General features: G+C 39.3%; 1 long non-coding RNA gene across 1 annotated transcript in view; it reads right to left on the bottom strand.

The window, feature by feature from the left end:
- Positions 1–23,770, bottom strand: part of LOC133076532 (uncharacterized) — a 69,151-nt gene extending 45,381 nt beyond the window's left edge. The window contains exons 1-2 of the long non-coding RNA XR_009697548.1: positions 23,659–23,770; positions 22,048–22,110 (exon numbers count right to left, since the gene is read on the bottom strand). This is a non-coding gene — a long non-coding RNA (uncharacterized LOC133076532). The remainder of the gene's footprint in view (positions 1–22,047; positions 22,111–23,658) is intronic.
- Between the last annotated feature and the right edge of the window lie 1,078 nt (positions 23,771–24,848).

The raw sequence follows: 24,848 nt of genomic DNA, 5'->3' as shown, positions 1-24,848 counted from the left end.
TCTGAGAGTTCGTTTCTTAAAATTGCCAAAGTTTGTTTCACTGATTCAGAATGACGATTGAAGCCGTATTTTAATTCAGTGCTTTACCTACTAGCCAGTGTGTTCTGGTCTCTGCCTTAGCAGAGGTAGTAGATTAATCTCCTCCCACAATCCTGCCATGCAGAATCAGCACAGCATTTATCAATTCACATTTCACTTCAACTGGTTTTCTTTTTACCTTCACCACATCCAACATCTTGGACTAACCATATCTATGATTTCAGCACAGTGTAAAATGGGGTCAAACTTCTACTTCCTGAGCCGGGTTTAATAAACAAAACTAATAGCTGAGATTGATTACCCATTTAGACAGCAAACTACAGAACCTGAGATGGATTACGTAATTTGCAAAACTATGACATGTATTAAATTTCTATACATAAGATAAATAATTCATGTAAATAACCAAGAGAAGATACCCAAGAATGAAGCTGTATGGTTCTCCTTTTATAGCAGGCAAAATAAATGACAAATTTCATTAACTCTTGACTTAGGTTGTCCTGTAAATGCATTTTAACTAACTACTGCCTAATTGAAACTGGTGTATAGATTAAGGAAATTCTGTTATCTGTCCTTATCTAGAGACTCTCTTAATTAAATATCTAGACCCCCCTCAAAAAGTGATCTCTTAGCTTACAGGTTTCTTACCCTACTCTAAATTCTACCTACCACCTTGTGATTTAGGGAATTAAAGTCCCTCAGATAACTACGGGAAGAAAAAAACAAGCATAAAGGATATGAGTGCTAGATACTTCTTCTTCAGCACCAGGAGAGTAGAACCCAGTGGATAAAATGTGGCATAAGTGTTGAATTCTGTTTATATTCCCCCATGCTTAAATTAGTAAGCTTAACATGATCACTTAACCCCTAAGGTTTCATAATTTGCAAGATAAGGATAAACAGTCCATTCTATAAGGTGGTTTCATGGTTTAATTAGATTTGAGGAAGCCAAGATAATCCTCATATCCTCCCAGGGAGATATAAAAATAAGGAATGATGTGATTGTTTTTCAGAGCCTTTAATGAAGAACTGTGCCCACTGGCCCTGCCACTGGGATATTCCAGTCTGGGATGAGAGAATGCCTAGACTGCTGTCAAAAATAGGATCTGTGATTAGGCAGTGTGGATCTCCAGCCCCCAGGGATGAGAAGATGAGTACTTCCAGGTACTCAATAGCTCAGAGAGTACTTAGTGCTGGTGCTAAGTGTTCATACTGAACACTGCTTTGGTCAGTGAAGTCTTCCTTGAGTGTCTACAAGGCAGCAGAACAGGTTTTTCTGGAATATTCTAAAGATGAAGACAGTTCCTGCTTTCTAAGAGTTTAAAAGGTTTTTTTTTTTATAATGGGAGCTATAAGCAACTAACTTGACTTTTACTCTTTAGAAGAATCTTTATTATTATTATCATTCCTATTTTACAGATGAGAAAACAAAAGCACAGAGTTCAGTGATCTGTCCAGTGCAACAAAGATAATGAGGGAGACAAATGAGGTTCAACTTGAGCTCACTCTGTACCCTACTGTTCACGGAGAAGCAAAGAGGTGGGATCTGGAGTCCCCTTTTGTGTTGAACTTTGTTCTCACAGGATCCAAAGTTGGCAAAACTTCATCAAGGATGATAGTTTGAATTTTAGGAATTCCTGAGGCTTTGTTTAAAAGTACTGGCCTACTGATAGTTCTGGGTATAAATTCTCCACAGTAACCATTTTTACTTTGGATATAATTATATAGGTTGCTAGGTCTCTACAGGCATTGTATTGAGCTATGACAACCAAGGAGTCCCTCACTGCATATGGTAACAAACCAGTCTTTGAAAATTTTCTGGGAAAATTAGAAGTGAGTGAAGAGGTAACATTTTGAATACATTCAGATTAAAGCAGAGGCTTTGTACTGTCTCAGTGAGGGAGGAGTTTAGGGGAGTTGATGTTGTCTTTGACAAACTTCCAGCAGGTTTTGTAGCCATAACAATCCCAGGCACTATTCTTTTTTTATTATTATTATTATTTTTAACATCTTTATTGGAGTATAATTGCTTTACAATGGTATGTTAGTTTCTGCTTTATAGCAAAGTGAATCAGCTATACATATACATACATCCCCATATCTCCTCCCTCTTGCATCTCTCTCCCACCCTCCCTATCCCACCCCTCTAGGTGGTCACAAAGCACAGAGCTGATCTCCCTGTGCCATGCGGCTGCTTCCCACTAGCTATCTGTTTTACATTTGGTAGTGTATATATGTCCATGCCACTCTCTCACTTTGTCCCAGCTTACCCTTCCCCCTCCCCGTGTCCCCAGGTCCATTCTCTAGTAGGTCTGCGTCTTTATTCCCATCTTGCCCCTAGGTTCTTCATGACCTTTTTTTTAGATTCCATCTATATGTGTTAGCGTACGGTATTCTTTAGGCCCAGGCGCAGAGTCACCCTTTTGTCAGCTCCAACCCCACCCTACCCCTACGTTAAATTTGGCACTAGCATCTTCAATGACAAGTTGACTTTTCTTTGGGATTTTTTTTTTTTTTTGCCAGCAACTGTTGGTGTTCCCAAGCTGCTGAGTTCTCCCGCACCCAGTCTGGGATACATGAGGCAAAAAGAAAACCCACGGAACTCACAACTGTGTCATTCCTTGGATCTCAAGACCCCTAGCAGGTTACCTTTTTCTCTCTACCATTCAGAGGCTTATGGTTGATATAGCTTGTCCTTATAGCTTATATAACTACATACAGCTGTACTTAGAGAAATAGAGAAAAATACGCCTTCTACATCTTTCCCGAAGTGATGGTCCCCTTTACTTACCTCTGTCTGTATATGTGTTAAAATATACATAACATTTGTTGTGTTAACCATTTTTATGTGTACAGATCAGGGACACTAATTACTTGCACGATATTGTGCAACCATCACCACTAGCCATCTCCAAAAAATTTTCATACTCCAAACAGAATCTCTGTACCCACTGAACAACAACTCCTTATTCTCTCCTTCCCCTAAACCCTGGTAACCTCTAGTCTACTTTCCATGTCTATGTATTTGCCTACTCCAGGTATTTCATGTTAGTGGAACTGTACAATATTTGTCCTTTTGTGTCTGGCTTATTTCACGTAACATAATGTTTTAAGGTTCATCCATTTTTTAGCATGTGTCACAATTTATTCTTTTTCGTGGCTGAGTAATATTCTGTTGCATGGATTTACCGTATTCTGTTTATCCATTCATCTGTCAATGAACACTTGGGTTGTCTCCTAACTTGCCTTTTTGACAAGGTAGTGCTGAGAACTAGGGGGTAGGGGACAGTGGAAGTGTATGAAAATCTCACCTTGGTCTACCCTAGTCCCTGCTCTCAGTGTTGTTAGAGGCAGCAGGACAGAGAAAGGCCTGACTCTTAAGCCGCAAGTCCCAGCATCCGGAAACAATCTTCAGCCAGCTTTCCTCTAGGGAGCCTGTGAACTTACATGGTTGGGGCAAAGCGGTGCTCACCTCCTTTAATAACCTTCCAATATGTGTTTATTCACAATGCAATCTGACGCTTTTTGAACGCCAAAAAGAAAAGAAAAGAATATTGCTACTCTGTGTGCATCTTGCTGCCCCAGGGCCCCATCAGTCCCTGTCAGAGCACAGCCCTACTCAGACTGCCCCAGCACTGTCACCAAGCCTCAGAGAACCAGCCAACCGGAACCTGCAGGAAAACGGGAATGGGAAAACCCTGTACGAATGTGAGTGTTTGTGTTTAAGGAAACAAAATGCTTTTACACCAATTTAGGTTTTGTTGGAAGACACAATTAAGGTACCAAGCACTATAATTAAGGTAATCAAATAAAAAGCTTGCTTAAAGTCTGTAGAACCTAAGAAGTTAAGAACAGTGTGACTTACTGAAAGGAAATCTGACATGGCAAGGGGGAACATACATCTCCATCCTGACTGTGCTCCAGGGTCCAGGAAGGTTGCGCTGATGTCGGTATGACTTCTTGGGGTGACCACAGTCCTACTCAAAAGTCAACACTCCACAAGTTTCACCTTGAACTTTCCTCAAATACTACCTGACCTATTGTGCTTATTCCTGGTAAAACAAATAATCCCAGTTACTCCTCAAAGTTTAAAATTTGCAGTCTCACTGCCATCAGAGTTTAAGGTTTGTGCCTTTTATTCCAGATATTAGATATTTTAGGATAGGAGACTGTTTTGTTTTCTTTTGTTTTCTCAAATAACCTGCCATACTGTGATGGACTCTGAGATTTTAGATCCTGGCTCTAGTTTCCTCATGCCAATTCTGTTCATGATAAACATTAGACATGGCATTCTGGGAGATCTGAAAATCAGGAGAAGTCAAATCCTCTTTATACCAAAATCTGGAAACTAAGCAGATGGGTCCTTGGTCTTATTCCAAACACTTATAAATGTTGGATAAAATATATCAAATCTAATTACACCAAAGCTAAAATTGGAAGATGGAATTGGAAATCACTGGATACAGAAACAGAGAAGAAATTGAAACCCAGAGTGGAAAGTAGGAATTGATGTTTGGGCTGTCCACAGGGCAATCAGATCCTGACAGAGGTCCAGGTCCTGGGGAATGAAGGCAGGCTGGGGTTTTAACATCCACGTGGTTCCCATAGTTTCCACCTCAGGCAGGAGGAGAGCTGGGATAAACCCAAGGACCTTAAGGAACTGCCAAATCCATAAATCGAGAACCAGAAGTTGGCCAAAAATCTACTAAATCTAGATCCTTCTCCTCAAAAATAATTGTACAGCAAGCTTTAGACTCAGTTGAAAATGACCTGAGAAAAATGTTTCTTGGCACCAGAAAATTCAGAATCTTTACTAAGCAATGATAACTTTTGACCCTTGTCTAAGTCATGCATTTATTTAATCAGAATTAATTGAGACAATGAGGGTAAAATCAAGCTGTCAAGTCTGTTTCTGATGCACGTTAGGTAAATCATCATCATCATCCACGTTGCCCGTCCTCATTAATATCACAGATATAATTCTCTAAATGCGATCATCAACACTCCATACTTGATTTCTTATCAACAAATTATAGGAGTGGGTTCCTCCAAAATAGTGTTTACAAGAGGAGCAGGTAGGGCTCAGGCAATATTGGTTTATTACTCACCAGACTGTTCTGCCTCATCAATAAAATGATTAAGAGCAACTTAACACTGTTTGCAGAGTTCATCAATCCAAGCCTTTGATTTCACTGGCAGAAGCCCTGTATAGGAAAACATATCTGCAACCCTACTGTAAATCTGAATTCTTAGGAGTCATAGCATTGTGGCCAGTCCATGACAGATGGCTCAACGATGACCATGAATGAGATCTGCCTAGTGGGAACAACAGTGCTGATGAAGTGTCTGTGGGTTTGTTGTCTCAACTGCCATTCTTCACTTTTAAACACTTCCGTAGTCTACACGCACTATATAAAGTTCCTCTTACGGAAACATCTCTGTTCCCCACCTTAAATGGAGACCTTGACTTCTATTCTCCAATATTATCTTAACTATAATAATAGTAATGATAGTTCACATGATTGACTATAAACTAGGCCTTGTGCCATGTGATTTATATACATTACTCATTCATCATTTGCAGATAGAATATAGAGACTCTGTGAGCCTAAGTAACCTTTCCAAGGTCATATATTGAGAAGGTGAGAGAAGGTATTTTGGCCCAGGAATGTTTGACTCTAATAATGTATATAATTATGGATGTGCTTTTATCTAATGTAAATATGCCTCTAACAGTAAAAGCCAATATTGAGAATAGAAAGGTCCATTAGCAGTCCACATTAATGATACAGATATTCAATAATAACACTAACATTCTAATAGGAACAAGGACTGCCTTTACGGATTGTATACATCTATTTATCTGGTATATGGAGGATACTTTAACGTACTACACATCATTTGATCCTCATAGTATCACTAAAAAGTAGCTCTTCTTCTTCCCATTTTACAGTTGAAGGTATTCAGGATCCAGATGGCTAAGTACCTTTCACAGATTCACAGAGGAAATAAGTGGTTAGATTCTAGTCCAGGGGCTTGATGCTACACATGCTGTCAGTACAACTTCATAAATGCATCATTAAGATTACTTTCAGGGGCTTCCCCGGTGGTCCAGTGGTAAAGAATCCGCCTTCCAATGCAGGGGACGCCGGTTTGATCCCTGGTCGGGGAACTAAGATCCCACATGCCTCAGGGCAACTAAGCCCGCGGGCCCCAACTACAGAGCCCACGCACCCTGGAGCCCGCACGCCGCAACGAAGAGCCCACACGCTGCAAGGAAAGATCCCACATGCCTCAACAAAGATCCCACAACTAGGACCCGATGCAGCCAAAAAAAAAAAAAAATTACTTTCATACTAACTATATGTGTATAAAACATATTTACAATATTATCCATGGACATACATAGTTTCTATTTTGTATTAAGGATTGACCTGAATCAAAATAATCAAAATGTCTCCAAAAAAAGTAGAATTCTTAGATGTATATATCACTGATTATAGACTGTTAAGTGTGAATTCCCTGGCAGTCCAGTGGTTAGGGCTCCGTGCTTTCACTGCCGAGGGCCCAGGTTCGATCCCTGGTCGGGGAACTAAGATTCCACAAGCCGCATGGTGCAGCCCAAAATTAAAAAAAAAAAAAAAGTGTATTATAGACTGTTAAGAGCTGAAAGGAACTTTAGGTTTATGGAATATAATCCACTTAATCTTAAAGGTGAAGCGACTGATGCCCCAGAGATGTCTCCATTTATACAGATAGTGACCAGTGGTGGGAGTACGGGCAAGTCTCCAAAATGGCAGCTAAAATTTGATGTGTTCAAAAACCATGCCAAAAAACAAAACAAAACAAAAACAAACATACCAGTTGTGAAAATAAAAATAAATAAAACAAACAGCACTATGTCTAATGTAATAATGTTAGCTAGATGATTTTTATCATTGCTACCAACATGACTATGTTAAAATTAAGTCACTCAGAAACTTGAATACAAAGGCCAAGTGTAGGGTGACTGTATCATACAGTTTGCCTGTGGCAGCCCCAATTTATGCTTGGTGTCCTAGCTTTATTATTAACAGCACCCCATTTTACTCTCAAAAGTATTCAAATTTAGATGATGAATGGTATAGTCTGAGAGTTTCACCTCCAAATTGATTTAAAAGTTAAATATGAAGCTATTTTAGAGATGATGGTAAGTTCACAAATATGACTTAGGCTATAACCCTACATGCCTTACATGCCCTTCACCTCAGGTTAGACAATAAGGACTTCCCTGTATTCACAAGAGAAACTACAACTGTTTTCTGGGTAAGCCAGATGCTGTCTTACAGCGGAACTAGATAATTTCATATTACTTTTTAGTTTCTCCAGAAGACAAGTACATTACCTACATGAACAAATGGTAAGCTGAAGCAAAACACCTCCTCTATATGAATAACTGCAGGAAATACTCAAATCTGCCTGGCCTATCCATGTTTGGAGAGCTGGCACCCCGCCTCTATGCCTGGGTCTGTGAGATAAGCTGCATCCCAAGCCTCAAGTTGCGTGACCTGGCTATTGCCTGGAGCTTTTGTGTTGCATTTTGTTATTAATGCAAAAAATAGCATGCATGAGAGACAATATTTCCATTACAGAAAGGACATGCTATATTCTCCAGGGAATACAGCTGCAACTTCTAACTAACCAACAGGCAGCAGCTCCAAGAGTCGCTGTCACAAGCTATATGCAGTTAGGCTCTGAACAGCGCTTGGGCCATAACATATAATTAATGCTGACAAATTGACAGCAGAATGCTATTCATTTCCAATGTAAACCTAATTGAGGCTTAAGGGAACACATCCTAATGGAATAATCTTGTCTTTGTCAGGAGTCTTCGGGTTATAAGCAATAGAAACCCACTGATATTAACTAAAGGAAAAGGAAAAATTAGTATAACGTTGGAGTGGGAGAGGCATCTCACATGGCAATGGCAGGAAATGCGACTGGATTTCCTCATAAGCAGGAAACCTCTCAGAAACTGAGTGAGCTGTCACCTCTGGAACTAAGCAGGCCATCACTGCTTTTTCTCTACCTCTTTTTATGAATCTGCTTCATTCTTTGGCTTTTCTCTGTAGATTGGCATTCTCTGCTGATTTATTTGTATATAGAGCCCAAAAAAAGGCCTCCTCAGTGTAGCTTTCCATCACTTCTTAGTTCAAGTGCCCAGCTGCAGATTCCAATTCTAAAGTCCCAGGAGGAAACAAATCTGACCGCCTCTGAGTTAGACATGGTGTGCCAACGAGCTACAAGCAGAGAACTCATATGCTGTAAACATGGGTCCTCAGGAGCCTGACTTGAGTGAATATTCCCAAAGAAATATGTAAGTGGATACAAAATGGTCACTTGCATTTTTACTATATCTCTCTAGTACCAAGGAAGCCTGTTTTTGATTTTTCCCAAATACATTTGGAAATAAGCTGGGCTTGTGGGCGCACAGAAACATCCTGGGATGCCATTTTAGCACACTCAACTGTGCCTCTGAAAACTTCTGTGCAGAAGATCAGATTGTGTAATTCATGAGAGTTATGGGGCCAAGGGCCCCAACCAAGGCACCCACTGTGCACTCACAATGAGGAAACTGGCATTCATTTTTCTCTACCCTGTCTGCTGTCATCTGGCTACTCTATTTTGGGGGGATCTTAGTTCCCCGACCAGGGACTGAACCCTCGCCCTCGGCAGTGAAAGCACAGAGTCCTAACCACTGGACTGCCAGGGAACTCCCCATCTGGCTATTCTAGTCTGAGCCCCTGTGGCGTTTCTGTGCCCACCACCACCTCTAAGCTTTCGTATCCTGTCTACGCCAGACCTCAGGCTGGAAAGAAAGAGGGGGTCTTTAATAAAGGGATTAAAATCATAATAAATATTTCCTTAGGCAGCTTGTCTGAATCCTACTATTCAGACGTCCTTGATCTCTAAGCAACAATAAAAGATTCTGAAATTTTAAGGGACACAGACAAAACTATATCAAAGGCTGTTCAAGTTTTTATAAATTGTCCTAATATTATTTTAACTTTGATGACTCACATCTTTAAAACTCATTTGCCTTGCTGATTTGTTTTATAATTGCTTGCTTATTTTTTTACCTAATTAGAATTTTCTTATTGGTTATTTTTTATTAAAAAAGAATTTGATGTGATTCCTTTTAAGAATGACTTTACATGCAATGAGATAGAAAATGGGAGCTTTCCTGTATTTTCCACTACTCTGTCAGATCCAGAGTTTGTTTGTGTTTCAGTACTAGGATTTGGTTAGAAAATTAGCAAGTGATTACCTAAAGGATGTGACTCAGTTATGAGTCTTGTGAATTAAGCCTATGTTACTGCTTTTTGAAGAATTATATTGTTTAAGAATCCTTCCTGTTATGATTTTAGCTGGTTCAGAGTTTAAGTTCAAAATTTTAAAACACTATTGATTTTAAGTGCTATGACGTCTTTTAATAGAGAGGATAATATAATAATTCAATAATTTTGAACTTGATCATAATTTTAATACCACCTAATATTTCATATTTAATCCAATCCAATCAACATTTATTGAATATATACTATTGACCAGCCAAAGCAATATAAAGATTAGAAAGATAAGGAAAATAATTATAGCTTCTCCACCTTTATCTCCCCTGCCGCAAACATGCATGAGTCCACATACTAGCTGAGGGGACAGATGGAGATAAAATAAATATAATACAAGAAAAATTACAGTACGTATCAAAAGAAAAGTATGGAGTGTTTGGGGAATATAGAAAGAGAGATTAGTTCTAGTTTGAGGGACATATGGGGACGTGGAATTTAAACTAGGCTCTGGATTTGGGGTAGGTAACCTACTTATTCAATATCCTCAGTAGCAATTTGCAGGATCACCTCTTAAAGTGTGATTTTTACTTTAGAATATGCAGAACTAATATTGTTACATTGATTTTCACCGTGAGGGCATGACAGAATCATCTAGAGAATTTTGTTCAACGTATATAGTATTCCCAGTAAGCACATGCCCGCCCCTCTGTCCCCCAGATTCTTAGTTGGGGAGACCTGGGTGGGACCTGGGCACACCTCCCCCACAGACACTCACACAGGAAGCAAGACAAAGTATGACTGCCATGATGAAAGTTATTACATAGATGTATTCCAATGTGAAATACAGTTTCTATAAATACTTTTTTGGACAAATAAGGTTAAGTTTTCTCAGAAAGATCTCATTTGACTCTTGGAATTAGAAGATGTATCACTATAGTTAATTTTTGTTTAAGGTTATCTTATATGAATTTATGAAATGTACTTCAGTGCTTTCCAAAACCAAGTGAAGTGGAAAAACGAAATAGGTAGATGACCTGAATGACTTAGTGTTCTCTATTTCTACTTTTGGAGAGCCAGGGTTTGAGGAATATTACTGTATAAAGACCAGCTCCCATACACACGTGACTCACCAAGCCACGGTTAAATGTCTTACTGAGCTTCAGTCCCACCCCTAGCCCATCAGTCACAGATCCAGATAGAAAATCCCCAGGCTTAAAACAGTCTACAGTCCTGATATCCAGACAGCATTGAGCCCTTTGAAACTTTGCGCCTTTAGCATAAAAATCTTAGTAACACATGCTATTGATTGGTCTCCTTTCGCAATTCTTTTACGTGGATTTCTTTCGAGTACCATAATCATAACCTGACAACACCATAAATTGCCCACCGTAGCTCCTTTCAGTTTGTCACTGTGTAGTGCAAAACTGACTTAATTTCATTCCTAGAGCTAATTGTTGTTCATATAATCTAAGTATGTCAACAGATTAATATTTCTTAGATAATTTACATATATAAATATTTTCACTGGAAACATTAGTTTGTATGAGAAATAGTCAAAATCTTTATTTAAAAAAAGAAAACAAAAAACCCTATAAATGCCGGAGACCGGTCCCCAACAGAATGGAATCAAAGCAACCTGCATTATAGGATGGCTTAACTTTGTTCAACTACCCAGTATGCCAAGGAAAATGAAAAGGCTTAATACCCCTGAAATGTCTTCCTGAGATTCTCTCACTCAAATGTAGACTGGAATCCATTTTGCCATCAGTGCCATGGCACAGAGGTAGCAAGATTTCTTTTTCAACTAGTGCAGCCAATTGATGTGGTTAATTTTCACTGAGTGCTAATATTTTGTGAAGCTGTGTGAGAAGCATTAATTAGGGTAATAATAAAAAGAGGATATACTGTTCTGCAAAAGCAGGAAGCTGAGTTTTGAGGCGATAACCCTGGAAAGCAGGATGAATAACTCTCCTTGACAAGATAACTGGCTGGCTGCTGAGAGGAACAATTGGATGGACCTTCCACTGTGACTCTGATCTGTCTTCCCCAAGGTGCCCCAAACCATTGTTGAACACAGTAGAGTGAGAAGCAGAAGAGAAATTGATGGAATCAGATGAACGATGCAGCTCCAAAGTTTGGAAAATTCTCACATCCACTTGAAAAGAAGAGAGCATTTGAATCAAATTTAAGAATCTAGTCATTGTGAAGGCTGGCATTGTTCATGTCATACCATGTGAAGAGATTAATCTTCTCATTAAAAAAAAAAATAGCATGTGATGCAAAATATCAATACAATGGATTCCCATGGCCTGCTCATGCCCACTCTGGGCACACATTCACGCCATGACTTATGCACTGACTTCACTTATTTTCTTCTATTTTATTCTCCCTGTTTTCTCTTCCTGCCAGGCAAGCATAGCTGAATGTCCTAAAGTTTATAGGATAATGGTGCGATTTAACTGCGTATCTGCCACTTACATTATAATTGGGAAAAAAAAAAAAAAGCTTTTACATCAAAAGACCAAAACCCTAAGTGCAGAATTTCAGGCAGCAGTCAGCTGATACAAGAGGTGATTTTTCAAATTCTTCCTGGCACTTTTACATTCCAACCCACAGATCGATGCCTACCTTGCCTGTTGTGGACTTTCTCTTTTTGAGCTGGAAGTTTCTTTGGGGGATAAGGTGAGCTTTAGAGAAATATTTATATCTCCCTCTCCTTGATATTGAGAAAATCTCCATTTTTTCCCCCTGTTTTCATCTTCTCTGTATGTTAAATACAGGATTTTCAGAAGCAAAGTTAGAGTTCAATTGTGCAGTTACAGGTATTTGCAAATGTTGTATGAGTTCCCGAGATGTTTTATGCAATGTGCTGAATGCTACTAACATTCAAATGAACAAAACACTGTCCCTGTCTCAGTCAGCAGAGGAGAAACTGCAATAATGTGCTATTGATGTTAAGACAGAAGTCCGCTCAGGGTTACACTCGGGGTCACAAGCGGTGAGTGGGAAATTCTACCTCCAGTATCCATGTCTATATGAACTGACTAATCTCTGACAAAAGAATATTTCACCTACCGTGTAAAAAGATAGAATACTGTAACCCCCAGCAAGAAACTAGCAGTTGCCCTTACTTCAAATGGAAAAAGTTATTTTGGAAAATTATGTCCTAACTCAGAGCCATCAGGTTAACTACACATCTGTCACAAGTGTGATAAGAATTGTGAAACTCACAAACTAAGCATAAATCAGAAAAAAAAAAAAAGATGTCAGAGAATAGACCATACATGGAAATGTATCCTAAATAATCCTGTACCTACACTTTTATAAGTCCCTTTTCAAAGCAAAGCCTAATCTTTAACATTATGGCTAGTTTATATATACATAAGACGAGGAAGAAGTCACCTTTAATTCCCAGCACAGCACCTTGCACACAGTAGGTGGTCTTGAATGCTAATCTTAGAAACCAAACAGCATAATGCAAGTCAAGTCGTAAGAATTTGCTTTTTCTATAACACAGATATCTTCTTAACTCTCCTTTGACTTTTGGAATTTTTTAAATTCTATTTTGATCTTTATAAGTTTGTGGTAAAAAAGTAAAATTTGTTTATCTAAATTCCTTTCAGTTATTCAAGAGATATGTATTAAGCTTTGTACTAGGCACTGATCTAGGTACCGAGGATTACAATGAACAAGAGAGAAGAGCTTAGAGTCTGGTGGAGTAAACAGACAATAAACAAATAATCAAAATGGCAGTTTCAGGTAGTAACGATGAGCGTACAAAAATGAAAACAGGAATCTAAAAGCATGTTCTAGGGTTGGAGGTAACTCTAGGTTGTGTGGTTAAGAAAGGTCTTTCTAAAGAAGTGACATATGAGAAGAAACCTGGGAAATGAGAAGGAATCAGCCAAGTAAAAATCTGAAGGATCCAAAGCAAAGTCATTCCGAAAATCTGACCCAACCACACAGACCAGTATGTTCAGGCCAAGAATCTGAAAGTTCTCCTTGATTTCTTCTTCTCTCTATCACCCCATCATCCAAACCATCATGTACGCTTGTCAGCATCACCCACAAAACAATGTCTCAAATCTCTCCATTGCTCCCCTGAACAGTCCACCATCGTCTATCACCTGGAACTGTTCTGTCCAATATGGTAGCCACTAGCCACATATGGCTATTGATCATTTGAAATGTGTCTAGTCCGAATGCTCTAAGTGTAAAATACACACTGGATTTCAAAGGCTTTGTATGAAGAAAAAGTAAAACACCTTATTAATAATTTTTATCTTAATTATATATTTAAATTATAATATTTTAAATAGATTGGGTTAAGTAAAATACATGGTAAACATTAATTTTACCTGGTTATTTTGACTTATCTACTTCTTCATTGTCTTCCCCCATTGGACTGTTGCACTCTATGGGAGAAAGACATTGAATCAACTTGATTCACTGCTGTATCTCCAGCATTTAGAACAGTGCCTATTTTATAGTTTGCACTTGATAGAGATCTGTTGAATGAATACTGCCTTATGGAACTTCTTCACCCTGGCACTTGAGTGTGGTGCTGAAGATGTCAGTTGTAAAGCTCATTTTTAGGGCCCTGTTTAATGTTCCTCTTTACATGTGATATTACGGAAAGTCTCCTGACACCATTGCCTAGAAATCACTAATTATGACACTTTGGAATGGAAATCATATGGTTCCTCATTTAGGCATGTATAGATTTGACAAAAACTTCACTTTTTTTATGCCTAGGGATTACTGCATCACATGCCACACAAACTAATAAACACAATTCTTATAGTTTACAGATAAGTTGAGTCTCACAGAGGTTGAGTAACTCACCCTGTAAAGTGGAGGAGCTCAGCATGTGAAACCGGGTCTGTATGAAGTCAAAGGCCAGGGGTTTTTTTGCATTCCTCTAAGTTGCATTCCAAAGTGTAAGAGTATGAAATGAAATGAATGTGTATGTGCTAGAAGGTAAGATGGCATGAGATAGGTCAAGAGTCAGAGTCAGAAGCTCTGAGAAGATAAGAAAGGAATTCACTGGAGAGAGCAGTACATACAATACTTTGTTTTTAGAAAACTTACTAGAGGGCTTCCCTGGTGGCGCAGTGGTTGAGTATCTGCCTGCTAATGCAGGGGACACGGGTTCGAGCCCTGGTCTGGGAAGATCCCACATGCCACGGAGCAACTAGGCCCGTGAGCCACAACTACTGAGCCTGCGCTCCGCAACAAGAGAGGCCGCGATAACGAGAGGCCCGCGCACTGCGATGAAGAGCGGCCCCCGCTTGCCGCAACTAGAGAAAGCCCTCGCACAGAAACTAAGACCCAACATAGCCAAAAATAAAAATAAATTAATTAATAAAAAGGCAGTAACAATAATACTGGTTAAGAATTCATATTTTAAAAAAAAAACTTACTAGAGATATTTGGATAAATTATATATCATCTCCTCCTCCCGGCCCCTCTTCCTTTGCCCACTCCCTCCACTTTCACTCACATTGGAACAGACGCGTTGAGAATGCCAAGTTTGGGGAGCGGCAGGTTTAATAATCACAGTGAGAGAGAAAAAAGTGTACCTCACAAACCTCTCTTGCTCCTTAACCACTGTGCAGGGCGTGACCCTCCTTTATATTTCATGCTATAAGTCTTCTTTGGGACTACATGTTTGATTTCCACAACTTGCATGTAAGTTCTTTAAAGGCAAGGATATTGTTCCACGTCTTTTACTGTTCTGCTCCCAATGCTCCAACATTAAAGTATTAGAATCTCTAGAATTTGAGTCATTATATACAGTTTGTTTATAACTCTGGCATATAATATGGATTAATAATCTTTGATCCATGACACATTCTTATTATTGACTCATGCATGATCTACTTTTATTATTTCTTTAGTCATTTTAAATAATGAATTAAGTACCTGTGAACTTACCCCCCAAAATAAAAGCCCTAAGTGTTCTAAAAACTACCAGATTTTCCCCATTATCTCAACCCCTTGCCTCTCTCTACTCAATACATTCATCATTTTGCATGTGTTCATCATTTCCCTTTTTCTTGCTTTTACATAGTCTAACTGCATTTCTAAAAAGTATATTTTTAAAAATTTTAGTTGTTTAACATTGTTAAAAGGGCATGATGCTATGGGCAACCTTTGGGGCTTACTTTATTTTTAGTAAATAGTACAATGTCATCTATATTGTTGCATATTACTATCATTCATGTTTTGACCATCATATAAAATTCTCTACTGTGAACATACCATGATACATCAATTTACTCTCCAACTGATTGGCATCTAAGTTGTTTCCAGGATTTTATTTTGTTTTTTGTTTTTGTTATTATGAACAAAGCTGCTAAAAATTCTTGTACATGGCTATGGTTAAACACATGCAAGAGTTAATTTGGATATATAACTCGAGTTAGAATTGCTAGGTTATAGGGAATATGACAGTGGATTTTTCCATTTTTCCCTATGGTTATATTAGTTTTTGCTTTATATAATTTGATGCTATTTTATTAGTAAAATAATGGTAAAAATTCTTGGTGTATTGAATCTATTATCATCATATAGTAATTCTTCCCATGCCTAAGAATACTTTTGACTTAAAATGAGTTTAAATCTGATACTAATATCACTATACTGGCTTTCCTTTGCCTGTTTTAATAATTTGCCTGATAGGACTTCTAACATACTTTTCCTTCAATTTTTGTATGTCCTTATCCTTTAGGTGTACCTTCTGTAAACCGCATGTAAATGGACCTTTTTTTTTCTTTTAACTGGTGAGTTTGGCTTTTTAATAATTATTGATATCTCAGGATCTATTTTTAATGTCTTATTTCTTCAATATTTGAAAATTCTATTATTTTTAATACTTTTTAATATTATTCCTTTTTTCTTCTTGTGAATACACACACATATACATATTATACATTATATATGTATAATTACATTTATATATATATACATATGTATATATAAAACATCCCCCTTAATAAGACAGGAACACCTTTGGCATGTTCTCAAACTTCTTGGTGTACCCCCATCAGGCTGATATTATCTAGACTTTTAATTCTGAAAATTTATGGATGTATTTTCTCTTAGACATTTCTTTCATCTTAGATATTTTTAAAGACAACTGATTTTACTAAAATATTTGATCATCTTTTCTTCATCTTGTCTCGTGCAATATCATCTAGATTTTTACCACCTTTTCCTCAAGAACTCATGCACTGTTTTCAGTGTGGATCTCTGTGCTGCAACATTTCTGAGGTTTTCTACACCTAAGATTATCTGTCTCCTATTCTCATACCTGAATGGCACTTTGGCTGAATATAAAACTTCAGTCTCTAAGTCCTTTCCCTTCAATATTTTGAAAATCTTATGCTATTGTTCTTCTTGCTTCTTATGCTATTATTGAAACGTTCAATGTTAATTTGATATTAATTTTTCATTCTGTAAACTTTTAGAATTTTCTCTCTTGGATATTCCAAATTTCCCTACAACCTGTTGGTGTGGGTTTTCCATATCATTCTCCTTTGATACTGCATGGGCCCTTCCATCTGAAGTCTTTTATTTGTTCATTCATCCATACATTCATTTATTGGAAATTTAAGACTTTCCTTTCTCTAAAAAGTCATCCATTTATTTTTCCTTCTCTTTCTTTTCGGGATTATCTGTATACTGCCACTTCTACGTCTGCGCTCCATTATCCCTTTTCTACTTCTCTGCACTTCCCTTCTTCCTTTTGGGAGATGAACTCTGGTCTTCCAATGTACTCACGTGCTCCTTACTGTAAGTGTCTCTTCTGCTATCTTATCCTATCTCTCTTGTTCTTTATTTCAACTACTATATATTTCATTTGTAACATGGCCATTTGGTTCCTTTTTGTTTGTTTCTTTGTTTTCATACAGCTAACATTATCCCTTATCTTTTTTTAGTATGTTTATCAGGCTAATTTACAAATTTTGGTCCATTCTAATGTTTATGTTTCTGATGGAAACCATAATCTACTATTTTTTGTTGTTGTTGTCTTTTGAAATAACTGTACTTCTCAAAATAATCTAATTTGCACATGCATTCATTTTCCTCTGGAAATGTGTTGAGGATAGGCCGAGGATGACCCACTGGCACTTAGGGGTTTTCTGGGATGCTAGACTAAAACCAGGGCAGTCCTAGGTAAACAAGGATGGTTCATCGTTTTACTAGACCCCAGTCTGAGACATACCAAGTTGCTCAGGGGTGAGAGTAAATGAGCTCTGCAGTGAAGAACCCTAAACCCAAGAAAATCACAGACAATCACTTCTTAGATTGAGAATTCACCTTCTGTTTCCCCAGAGAGAAGCAACCTGAGGAGGAGCAGTCCTTAGGTTGTAATTCATCAGCTGCCAGGGAAGTCAGAGAAGGAGGTGTTGGTGGGCAATTGCCCTAAGTTGGTTAGGAGCCAAGGAGTTTCTTGGCTCCTCACAAGCACAGGGCTTCAGTGCAGCCCTGATTTTCTTATTGAGTCTACATGGCCCAGAGCTCAGAGTCACAATGCATGCAGGGGCAGGCACTGATTTTCCCAAGGCAGTGATGAAGGAGAAGCACGAGCAGATTTACAACAGTTCTCTTCCTACTTTATTCTCCCACAGCATGGCTGGCTGCTTATTGCCCCAGGCCCACATCCCCACTACCCTCTTCTAGCCCCAGACAATTTAAAAACAACAAAAAACCCTTATTCCTGGGTTTTCCCATAGTCTTCTTCATTGCAGGGTGTTTCACCCTCCATATTACTCCAGCGATCTAGGAGGAAGGAGCAGTAAGGCTAGTTCAGCATCTTCATATCACATATTAGTATAGTTGCTCCTAATTATTTTTAAATTTTTTATTAAAAACAAAAAGCTTCTTGGATATGTGGGAAAGTGATTTGGAAATGGCAAAACATTTTTATTATTCATAATAATGTAACTAATGTAAAAAATTAGTTATATTATTATGAATATCAAGAATTCATATGCCTACTGTAGCTTAATTTTAAAATATTCTTATATTTGTGCAGAAAATAGCATTAGAAAAATTACTACAATTATATTTAACCAAAAACCACGTAATGTCTGACAAACTTCTGATTTTTATTACAGGTTATTTATTGTTGCTATACTATTACATTTGGTACATCTATGTGTTTTTTTATTTCCAAAATGCATCACTACGCTATAATTTATTATTCCTTGCAGCTTCTTTATTGAAAAGATTTTTCTATGGCAAGGTACAAAAAGGCATTCTACAAAAAACATTTTAAGTTACATTATTTACCAAAAGACTATCTTTATATATTACTGGTCTGTTGAAATTTTTCTTTTCAATCAAATTCCATTCATTTTTACATAATGCATATCAATAACAGCTACCATGAAAAAAATAACTATAAGCAAAAATTGTTTTCCTCTTTATCTTCATTTTTTGCTACTCCTCCTTTTTCTTCCTGCTTCTATTTGTGAAAGTGTGAATCCCTCCTTCATGATGTCCTCAAGTCCATAATTACCCCTTATGACAATTTTTTCATGACACCCACATTATAAATTATTCATTATTTTGAATAATGCCTTAATTTCAAATGTACCTTTGTACTCTTCTACTTTTTCCTCTGTATTGTTTTTTCCTATAGTATGTTCATACTTTTTATAATCTTGCTTTGAGACTTCTGGCTTCTGATTTTTTCCCTGATAGTTGTCCCTAGAATGGCGTTGCTATAGGGAATTAAGGAATCAAGTGATTCTGTATTCCCCTTATTTCACTCTACCTCATTCTTGCTTTCTTCTTTAGCTCTTTCATCTTCTGCCCCACCTAGTCTATTCTTTGGCCACTTCCCTCAAAACATGGCTCCATATTAATTTTCTCAGACAGCTTTCCCTGACCAAACCCACTCCAGGTTATTATGTTTCTCTTGACCTCTAGGAATTCATGTATAAATGATACATAATATTACCGTGTACTTGGAAAAGTGTTTGTTTCTGTAATTTTATTCAGTTATTTAGTTATATATTTTGTAATATTCTATTTTTTATATTTTATTTTATTACACACCCTTGTAATCCCTGACTTTTTCCTCCTTATTAGCATTAGTTATAGCTGTTATTACATAATGGAAATGTGTAATCAGTTGCTTAATGCCTGCCTCTTCTGTTTATAACGTCTGTACCTCCTCCTAGAATTCAAGCTCTTTTGGCTAATTGTCTATTGTTGTATCCTCAGGGCCTAGAATAATATACATAGTAAGGGCTCAATAAATATTATAATGTCTTGGAAATACCATGCAGTTCATTAGTAGAATGATAGTGCTCATAAATGCTTGCTGATCTTCTTAAACACCATTTTGTCTCAAATCCCTAACACTTTGTGTAACAGTTGAGATGTATTTGCCTGCAAGATGCAGAAAACCTAGCAGACTTAAACTAACAAACATAAAACAAAGGACACTAGCTGTTTACTTAACCATAGTCCAAAGGTGGGCATTTCCAGTATAGGTTTGACATTCCAATGTTGTCATCCAGGACTAGGTTCTTCCCTTCCTTCTTAACCATCCAAAGCTTGTTGGTTTTCAAACTCAGCCATAAGGTATCACAACCCAAAGATGGTGGCCACATACTCATATTTCAATGTGCAAAGCAGGAAGCAAATGATGTCAAAAATGGGGATATTAACTCATTCTTGTCAGAATCCCAGAAATCCCCCAGCCCAGCAGCCTTCTTCCCAGACCAATGGCAAGAACTGAGTCATGTGCCTACTTCTGAACTATGTACAGAATGGAAAGCGCTACCATCAATGATCAATCCTGATTCATCCCCTTTTTTTTTTTTTTTCCCAAAAGTAAAGGGAAACTGCAGGGTATGCAAGCAACATTGTACCTGGTCTTCTATATTCAATAAATTACACTAGAGCTATTTTCCTCAGGACCTTCAAGCTCTTAAGATTCTTCAGGGTTTTTCTTTCCCTCCGCCTCCATATTTTAATCATTAAGCCTTTCCTTCATGGATTTTTTTTTTTTTTCCTGCTGAAAATTGCCTATTGAAAAATTTCTGTTCTTGGGACTTCCCTAGTGGCACAGTGGTTAAGAATCCACCTGCCAATGCAGGGAACACGGGTTCAAGCCCTGGTCCGGGGAGATCCCACATGCCGCAGAGCAATTAAGCCCATGCGCCACAACTACTGAGCCTGCACTCTAGAGCCCGTGAGCCACAACTACTGAGCCCACGTGCTGCAACTACTGAAGTCCATGCTCCTAGAGCCCATGCTCAGCAACAAGAGAAGCCACCACCATGAGAAGCCCGCGCACCAGAATGAAGTGTAGCCCCCGCTCGCCACAACTAGAGAAAGCCCGCATGCAGCAACGAAGACCCAATGCAGCCAAAAATAAATAAATTTTTTAAAAAAAGAAAAATTTCTTTTCTCTATCAAAAGGTTTTTTTCATTGATTTGTTTACATACTCAATTTCTGCATTCTAATTCTTTTTCTTTTCTAAAGTGCTGAGACATATCACATTTTCAAAAGAGACACATTTATTTTGCCCCTTCCTTTCCACTCTTCATATATACTTCTGTTTCTCAACTGTATTAGGAGCCTGAGAGGCCAGGAAAATGTTTTCTGCTCTCTTTATAATTACCAGTAGCATTTCATAGGTGCTTAATGTATTTGACTTGTCCTTCCCCTTTATGGTTAATCAGAGATATGTAGGCTTTTATAGGAAGCAAAAGGAATCAGGGTCTTATAGCCAAGAAAAGCACTGGTCATATTATGAATGCCCTCTACTAACTTGTTTACATTAAATTCCTTGCACACTTGCTTCTTGCTATTGTCAGAAAGTCCCAGAATACAGTGTATTTCCCACTTCATCCCACCTTTTCCAACATCTTTCACTGAAGCAAAGAAAGGAGCTGGGTTTCCATGGTAACACAAGTGTGACAGTTGAGGATATATGGGCATAGGTGAGATAATTCTCAGATTCAGAGGGGAGAGGAAAAATGAAGTTTTTCTCTTTTTTTTTTTTTCTTTTTTCCTCCCAGCAATGTACTTCTGAAGCTAAAGAGACCCTGAAGTGTCAGTGTACACTGTTAAGCTTTCACTATCATACAGATTTACAGCTCTTGGGGAAAATTCAATTTTATTTTATCTCATTTTTATTTTGTCTTTCCCACAAACAAATGAATGGAGACATTTTATTTCTAAAATCACTCTCAGAATAGATAGTTCATGCTAGCATAGCAATGAACACAATTAAGAGATCAGGAGATACACACCCAATTCCCACCCAAATCTTCAAAATTCTCTGCACATCCCAACATCCTTTCTTTTAGCAGCTAATTCTTCTCTTTCACATAGAGCCTCAAATCAGGTCAGTACCAAGACAGAATAGGTAGGAAAATATGCTCCTACTTACACATGTTAACATGTTTTTTTTTTTGAGTCTTATTGATTAAAAATCTACCTTTATGGCAGCACTGAGAATGAAAATTGAGGCCTGTCATTATGAGAAATATAAATGAGCTACACTACTCCAAGAGCTGCAGTCTCTACACTTCTCCTTATCAAGAAAGTTGGCACTGATGAAAGGTCAGGGAAAATAAACTGAGAAATGTCTTAAAAAACCTCTCCTCTCTCTATTATGCTAAGCGGAGTAACTGGGCACCGACTCACTATTTTTTTGTGACAACTTCTATCAGATGCACTCCAATCCAGAGCTTCTCAACTTTTGGGGACCTAAGAAATGAAAGCAGTTGCTTAGAGATTCATTCTGGACCCACAATCCCAATGCAAATTTCTTAAAAAAAAAAAAAAAAAAAAGTCACTGGACCTTTGCTCCTTGCAAAGTGAATGGTTTTTCAGTTCCACTGTAATACAAGGTACTACACAGGTTGTAATGATCCATACAAAGAGAGAAAGTTTGATGCTTCTTGGCTCTATTCAACCCCTAACAAACCTAGGGATTTCTTATGACTACAATACAAAAGTTGGATCTTAAAAGAGACAGTATGTCTTTTCCGTGAAAGCGTAGCTGCTACTAAAGAAACCACAAAAAGCATGTAAGTTTTACACAGTATATGAGACTTCTAAAAAGCTAGTTCAACACTGTATTCACCAACAAAATCCTCTTGAAACATGCCTGCCAAAAAAGCTCAGATATGAAGCTTCACTTCAAATCCATGTGAGCTCTTAATTTTAATTCACTTATTCACATTACTAGTTTAAAATGAGGTATCAGATGCTCTTTGGTTTCAATTCTCTTAAAACTTTCCTCTTGATTCTTAGTTCTTTTGCAATCTGCCTTCACTGTTGATTCTGGTGGCTCAAATATAACCCTCATATTTTGATAAGTAATCAAGAAATAATGATTGAGTTACATTTTACCACATATTTTGACAGGACACTTGCCCGCAATTATTTTAAGCAAAAACTTGGTGTGTTATACTATAGCAAGGTAATGCAAGGGTAAGTTATTCATTTTAAGATAATGGAGCGACAGGGCTGTAGGACACTGCTAAATCTGAGTACATCTTTGTAGTAGTTTGATAATTGACCCAAAAAAAGATGATAAAAGAACATCTGTTTTATTGATGAACTCAGACCAAAATCCTCTCTACATGATGACCTTGTGCGGAAGAGGAAGGCTGAAGAGGTATGCCATGATCAAACCTTAGAACTATAGAAACCTGTTATTCCCAAGAAATGTGAGATAGTACTGGATGGGTGTAGACTAGTTGGAGAAGGACATAGTTTAAGGAAGGTAAATCCAATTACCAGTTATTGCAAAATATAATCCAGGAATATTTAGGGACATAACTTCTCCTAAATTTGATGTTATGGGTGGGAGAGAGTGTGTATTTACGATCTAATGCCACAGAGAGAACAGTAAGTTACAAAACTGAGTTGTTAACGTTTTAGGAGGCACGCATGGAGGACCCATGCAACTGCTGCTGTATGTCTAAGGACCCGAAATTTTCTCACCCTAAAGAGTCCCTGTTTTGTCAGTTCACCCCACTTTTCAGCCCACATCCCTCAGCACTATTTCCGTGTCTATCATTTAGGCAAAATGCCACGGAGACGACGTTAAAAGTGAAATCCATCACTCTCGCCCGCAACACATCTTGTTCCTTTGCCCGAATAGGGTGCCGCGACCCACCCCTCAATCACTGACCCCTCCCAGACCCCACCAGCTCTGCCCCTGCCTCCATACTACCGGCCCTTAGTGGCAAGGAAACCGCGAATTCTGGTTGGCTCAGCGCAAGTCTGCGTCTTTCTTCAGCTCACCTATGATTGGTTGGCAGAGCGTGCGCAGGGGCAAACGCCCAGCCTGGCCAACAGTGGCAGATGGGATGGCTGAGCCTGCGACTAGAGTTTTCCCCCATTGGCTGATGGGTCAGTGTCACGTGGCATGAAGCGGCTCTCTATTGGTCGAGAATGATACCACGGGGTCCAAAATCGCGGGCTGGTTGGCTGGAATGAATCCCAGCTTCCTACTAGGTGCCCCGGCTGGCTGTTGCTATGAGGTGTCCCCGGGCCTTCTGGCTGCTGCTGGAGGATCCGCTCTCCCGGTTTTCCAAGCGCCCGTAGCTGACAGGGCGTGGGAAGAGCTCGACTTTTATCAGGCACTGAAGAAGGGCGGGGCTGGGGAAGGTGGGCGGGACCCCCGGCAACGTCACAGAACGTGGGCCCGGCTTCCGCGGTCTCTGGCCTTCGCCGCCTCGGGCAGTGGGCTGGATGGGGGTCTGTCACTTCTCTCTCAGTGTCCTGACGCTTAAAACAAAGCTGCATTTCGTTGTATTTATGCTCCTCCCTTAAACAAAGCTTCTTCTCATGTTTATACAAGATAAAACCAAAGCTCTCAGGAATGCTGACAGACTGGGTGGTGCCCAGCAAGGCCCTCATGCCAAGGCCTCCTTTTGGACCTTGCCAGTGTCTTCTCCTCGCCTCAGGTTAAAGCCCGGAGATTGCTCTGGCCCCTCCAACAGCTTGTCTCCGCCAAATTCTGAACGTGGCGTTCTCAGGTAGAAGCGGCTCCCGTCGCAGGAGGAAGAACTGCGCATGCTCAGTACGCAGGCCCCGGGGTTCAACGGGGCAGACGGGGTGGGGTGTTGTTGGGTAACCCAGGTGGCTGTTTATCTAAACGAGGGCCTAGGCTTCCGCGCCGCGCCGAGCTTCCTGGGAGCGCGCGCGCGGCCGGTCGCCTAGGCGACGGGGGGAGCAGGGGCGGGGCTGTGCCGCCGGGCTCCGCCCCGGGCCGCCGGGCCCCGCCCCCAGCAGCGCTGCGGCTCGGGCTCGGGCGCGCGCTTCGGCGCCGGGAAGAGCGGCGGCGGCGGGCGGGGAGCTGGGCGTGGAGGCGCGAGGGGCGGGGCCGCCGGCACTGCGGGCCCGCGGTTCGGGCGGCTCCGTCGGTTCCTTGGCTCACACTCTCTGCTCGCCCTCAGTGTCTGCCGGCGCCCGCGGTGCCGCATTGCCGC

This window comes from Eubalaena glacialis, chromosome 16 (assembly GCF_028564815.1).
Source record: "Eubalaena glacialis isolate mEubGla1 chromosome 16, mEubGla1.1.hap2.+ XY, whole genome shotgun sequence".
NCBI lineage: Eukaryota > Metazoa > Chordata > Mammalia > Artiodactyla > Balaenidae > Eubalaena > Eubalaena glacialis.
Note: the sequence above shows the minus strand (reverse complement) of the source record. Positions and strands in the feature narration are given on the sequence as shown.